General features: G+C 36.3%; 1 pseudogene; it reads right to left on the reverse strand.

Moving 5' to 3' along the window:
- Positions 1 to 1,617: 1,617 nt before the first annotated feature.
- Positions 1,618 to 2,720, reverse strand: LOC126071319 (60S ribosomal protein L9-like; annotated as a pseudogene).
- Between the last annotated feature and the right edge of the window lie 3,567 nt (positions 2,721 to 6,287).

The following is a 6,287-nucleotide window of genomic DNA, read 5'->3' on the forward strand; positions in this document are numbered from 1 at the left end:
TCTTCCCATCAACCCCCTTTCTTAGTTCTATTTTAAAGTGCATCTTGAATCTGAATGAGTCCCAGACAAACCTCACATACAACAGACAGGAGAATTCAAACCAATGCGTTTATTATGCTCAGGAATCACAGCTGACTCCCAGCGTTGCCAAATCCAGCAGGGTTTGCACAAACTGCTTGTAGTTTTCATAACCATTGATTGCAGCCAAAATGCTGTTTTGTGAGCTGAATTTTTATCCAATTGCCAAGTGGCCAATGCTAACTTTGCATCAATATGAGGGTTTATTAAGCTTATCTTATGACTTTTTTCTTGCTAGGTTATTCAGTTCTACAAAAATGTAACATAAGCACAAAAATTTCCTTCCAAATTAATGTCAGTGAACACAACGTTGTTTTTTTTTTTTCTCATGAATCCTGAGTAGTTATTCTACAATCACATACCAAAAAACAAATAATACAAATCAATCCCTCTAAAGATTTGGGAATATGAAAAAGTAATTTTTATCTATAGAGAGGATTGTGTCCCTGCATCTTTACCTATAAAACCACTAAAATAATTACTAGCAGTAGAGGCCTGTAAAACCATAATGAGTTTTCCATGTACCATATTGTACAATAGATAAAACTAGGATCCAAGGCCCAGAGGAATTAAGGAGCATAAAATTCTGCATGTAGATGCATGGAAACAATACAGAACTTAAGCATAGTAACAGAACTTAACTCTAATTGAGGATGCTCCCCAAGGAGCTTATTACTACAAGATGTATCTGAAGGGTTTCTAAAAACCATTTGTGTCTCAGTCATCTGACTGACATTCTACTACAGTAACAGCTTCTCGCCAAAATTCACTCTTCTTGATATGCATTCTTTTTTTTTTTTAATGGAAAGAGAGAGCTTAAGGAAAAAAATAACAGAAAAATTAGAATTAACGTCTTGAGTGAGACTCTTAAAATTTGAATATCTTTACAGTAGAAAACTTATCTCTGTGATTGGCTCTTTCCTTATTGTCAGTCTCTGCTAAGAGGGTTGAGGAGAGGCAAGGAAGGGAATTTGAAGCAGACTTCTTGTCTTTGGGTCCTGGTTCTCAAGGAAAGTTCTCCCCATGAGAAGGATGGTCATAGATGCTCATTCTGTCAGGCTCCATGATATAGGAAAGGACTGTACAGCAAATATTTCAGGATGCAATTAACAAAGCATGACTTAGAAACCGAAGAAAAATAATTAAGCTGACTTAACATCAAAATCTCAGATTTATGCATATCATTGTGTGTTCTGATGAGCTGGCCAGTCTGTAGTATCATAGAGGCAAAGCAGAAGTAAACAAACACCTCAGTCTATCATTAATCAGTAAATTTATATCTCGTGGAGATGTCTGCTCAATTCTGATAGTTTTCATTTCTTGTTTTTACCGATCTAACAATAATATTGTTGATAATATGGAATTACTAATATTTGTGTTTCCATGTGGAAACTATGAGCACACAAGGCAATCAAGCCAAACCCAACTACTTTTATTTATTTATTTTTTGAATATGAATTTTATTGCACCTTAAAAATATCACCCATAGGTCTTAGGCATCATCTGGCCTTGTTTCCATAGCTGGACAACTCTTAGATCTTACTCATCAGCCTGTGGAATGGTTCCTTTTTCAGAGATATAGATACCATGCAAAATTTTGTGGGTATCCTTGTTTTTAACTGTTGTGGCTTGCTAAATTAAAGCAGCTGAATTCAATACATGTTCAATGTCATTTCTTTCAAGAATTAACCTATCTTTCTGAGTTTGCAATACTGAACAAGCAACACCTGGCCTCATCCAAACCCTATGGATGTATTTTTCACCCAAGAAGTTTTATACTTCAACAAGAGAACCACTCTCCTAAACAAAGACATTGATGGGGAAATGAATATACACAGACCTCATCTTGTAACAGAAGCCTGATGTAACACCCTTGATCATGTTCCGTATGTGACTACAGATAGTGTGAACTATTGCCAGTTCCTTTCTATTTCCTCACTGTCTTAGTCATCTAGTGCTGCTATAACAGAGATACCACAAGTGGATGGCTTTAACAAGAAGAAATTTATTCTCTCACTGTCTAGTAGGCTACAAGTCCAAATTCAGGTTGTCAGCTCCAGGAGAAGGCTTTCTGTGTCAGGCTCTGGAGAAAGGTCCTTGTCATCAATCTTCCCCTGATCTGGGAACATCTCAGTGCAGGAACCTCAGGTCCAAAGAACGCACTCTGCTCTCAGTGCTGCTTTCTTGGTGGTATGAGGTTCCCAACTCTCTGCTTGCTTCACTTTCTTTTTTATCTCTTGAGACACAAAAGGTGGTGCAGGCCACACCCTAGGGAAACTCCCATTACACTGGATCAGGGATGTGAACTGGTAAGGGTGTTACATCCCACCCTAATCCTTTTTAACCACAGGCAAAGGTTACGATTTGTAACATAGGAAAATCACAAAATGGAGGACAACCACACATGGCCTAACCAAGTTGCCACATATTTTTAGAGGGCAAAATTCAATCCATTACACCTATCATTTGTCAACTTGAAGCCTCTTCTTTTGTTTTCCCAGGAGACTGAGTTCTTCATGGATGTGATTGAAGTCCCTCTGTAAGTTCCATCCAGGGACCTTCACAATAACTGTACATCCCATCAGAGTGATGTCAACATTTTCTGGAACATCGACAGCCTGGTTGCGGAGAATGGTCTTCATTCTTACAAGAGATGCAGCAAAAGAAAAATCCCCAACTACTTCTAGAATTCCAAACAGTACACTGTAAAACATAATAAGCTCCATATTTATTTTATTTTCATTCCAGAGAGTACTGGTACTCTCAAATACACTGGAAAAAAAAAAAAAAAACCCAAACCAAACCCTTTGCCAGTGAGTCGATTCCGACTCATAGTGACCCTAAGGATATCAAAATTGAATGTTGAGATACAAATATGCACACTTTCAGAATATCTACCTTTGATGTTATAATTGAATTATTTCAGTGATGCTTAATACCAAAAATACTTTAAAATTTAATTCTGAAATACCACAATAAAATTTCTATTAGACATAAAGTTTCACTTTTGCACATTTTATTCAAACTAATCCTGTGATATAAACTTCAGAATTTTTAAATTAGAAAACCTAAATGACTCTAATATGATATTAAATACTTAAATGAAGTAGATTTAATACTTTAAGCTTACTTAATAAATGAAAATATATAACAAAATTATTGGCAGAATTTTTTTTTTCTATGAGTATGGATACATTCACTATCACTTAGCATATTGAACAAAAAAGACCAAAACATATGAAAAATGTAGTGCATCTCAGTAAATATTCTTATAAGAAGTTTATTCATTTAATCTTTAAATAACTAACAAAACTTCATGCTGACAGCTTTTAGAAAAAAATTTTTTTGTTGTTGTTCACGCATCCATTTCTTAAATATAAATTGGGTCCCAAATATATCCCAAACTCTGTGCTAGCCTCTAAGAATAAAAGATGAAAAAGAAATAGTCCTTAACATTCTACTTAAGGAGACAGCCATGTAAGTAAATAATCATGATATAATGTGATAAATACCATATTATTATATACATTAAACTTGTGAAGTTTATTCCTGCCTTGATTTTTACTGGGCTGTCCCTTATACCTAGAACACCTTTCTCCAGCTTACTGTGTGATTTAATGCCGCACAAGATGCAGTCTCTGCTCGGATTTCTCCAAAACAGAGAAGTGCTTTATTTTCTTCATCCTATCTAGAGCTCATCTTTTGTTTGTTTTCTGTCTTCCCCATTAGACACATGCTCCACATGGATAGGAACTTTGTCTTATTCCCCTTGATACGCAAGTACTCAGAGGACTCCCTGGCAAATGGTAGGGACTTAATAAATAGCTGCTGGTTTTTTGGTAAATCAATAAATATCAAAATTATGAAAATGGCAGAAAAGAGGGAGTTTCAGCTTTTTTGGACTATCATTTCTTTGTCAAACCTGTACCACCATGAAAAAATAATGATGGCAAGGCAACCTTAGGAATGGGAGAAATAAAAACATTGAGGGTAAGTTGATCAGACAAACTAGGAAGGGAGGGCAGGGCCTTCTTTAAGATATATGTTTCTTCTCTTAGCTAATTAAGCCTAAGGTCTCCCATGGCTACTCCCCATGGAACCCAAGAGCTTAATCTTTGCTGTCTATTTCTCCTATCAGAACTGCCTTATTGAACTTGCTCATGATGTGGAGAGCCCTTTGCCTGGCTCCCCAGTAAGCTTCTTACTAATTTAGAGTATGCCAAGATTTTTTCAACGTAATCGTCAATGATATTCATTAGATTTTTTTTTTTTTTAATTCAAGACTGTTTGAAGGGTTACATTTATATCTTTACATAAAAGTCCTCCAGCTCTTCCTAAAAAACAAGTTCTGTTCAGATTGGAATGTTTCTTAGTTTGATCATCTTGATTAAGCACAGACAGTGTTGCACATGGTTAGGAGCCTACCTTCTTGAGCTGTACAGTACTACTGGGGCATGACCTTGGGTAAGTCAATTTTCCTCTCTGGGCCTCAGTTTTATCAGTGGTAAAATTGAAACAACAATACCACTGTACAGGGTTATCGTGAGGATTAAATGTGAGAATCTATGGAAAACCCTCAGCAGAGAGCCAGGCTTTTGTAAGTGATGAATTCATGGTAACTCTTACAGAGCAGTACCATTAATTTTCTTTCTCTTCTTCCTGATGCAAAATTCTGGACATTTTATATCTTTAGCTATTTATATTATGCACTTTGAAAAGGAATCCTGCATGAGATGGTTACCTATGGAGCACTGTCACACATATACACACACTATTACAGCTTAAGAAACACAATTTAGGTATCATTTGTGTCACTGTATATTGTTTTATAATTTATCGCTTTCATAAATGCCCAACTAGTTAAAACTACAGCACATCATCACTCAACAGAGGGAATGGTGCCACTCTTGGTTGGTAGAACTGCCCATGACTCACTGACGTTATGTCTTCTGTGACCAGCAGAAATGTGTTCTCTCTGGCTTCAGCTTTTAAGATAAGATCTCCCCCTACCCCACCTAGGTTGACTGGTGCTATATATCTCTGCTTTTCCAGTAACCCAAAAATCGCACTTCATTGCCCCCTACTCAGGCATTAGTAGAAATGAAGTGAACTCTTTTCCAGAACTTCAAACTAGAAAGCCATCACAAAAGGTTCCATTGTAAAATGGAAATTTCCCTCTCCACGAGCATCTGCCAATTAGGCTCTGAGCCAGTTGTAATTCACTGGGGGTTTTAGTCTAGAAGGTTCTCTCTAAGTGGATTTAAAATTAAATCCTAGGACAATTACCACCATATAATGCTCCTTTAATTTCTATGATTTGGCAGCACCAATGTAACTGTCTTATTTATTAGCTCTTTCATTTTTGGTGTATGCCAGGACTAACGCCATAACACTTGTGAGGTTGATGAAACTTGTCTAAGAGCCTCCCTCTTCATCCCTATTCTAGCACCTATTTCTATACTCATAAACAGCTCCTGCTTCCAGATCCTTAATGCCTCCTCCTCCTGCAACAGTAAGACCCAGAAAAAATACCCCAAAATACTCATCACCAACTTCTCTTACAATGGCCTTTCCCTCAGGACTCTACTTTGAGTGGGTACCCCCAGATAAATTCTCTTATTAATTTTTCAATTATGCATTTACCCATTCAATATCCATCTATTGAGTACTTACAATCCACCTGAAGAAAAAAAAATATGAGGCTTAGTCTCTATTTCCAAGGAAGTTCAGAGGAAGAAGATACATGAAAGAAAGCAACTAGATTAACTTGGGTAGCCTTGGACCTGCCCTATTGCTATCTGTCTTTAAGCTGGACCCAGTATTATGATAAAGGCCTAAAATAGATTTGACTTCTCAGAACTTCATAGTAAATTAATACCAGACCAATTTTTTTGTAACAAATAGCTTCAGTAATTACTTAATAGACAAATCCAGTTATATGAGAAATTTACTTTCTTTCCCGCCTCATTTGACTTTTTAAAATTTGAAATATTTTAGGCATATGTCATCCTTAGATAATAATATAGCATACAGTCATGTACTCACCACCCAGCCTGAGAAATAAAATATTTCAGATATAGTCAATATCCCTAAAGTACACTTCCCAGAAGACATTCCCAGTTTCTCTTCCCAGAGTTAAAACTAGCCTGTATCTGGTATTACTTTCATTAAGACTTTAATAGTTTCTACATTTGCATGTATTCATACAT

Source organism: Elephas maximus, chromosome 1 (assembly GCF_024166365.1).
Source record: "Elephas maximus indicus isolate mEleMax1 chromosome 1, mEleMax1 primary haplotype, whole genome shotgun sequence".
NCBI lineage: Eukaryota > Metazoa > Chordata > Mammalia > Proboscidea > Elephantidae > Elephas > Elephas maximus.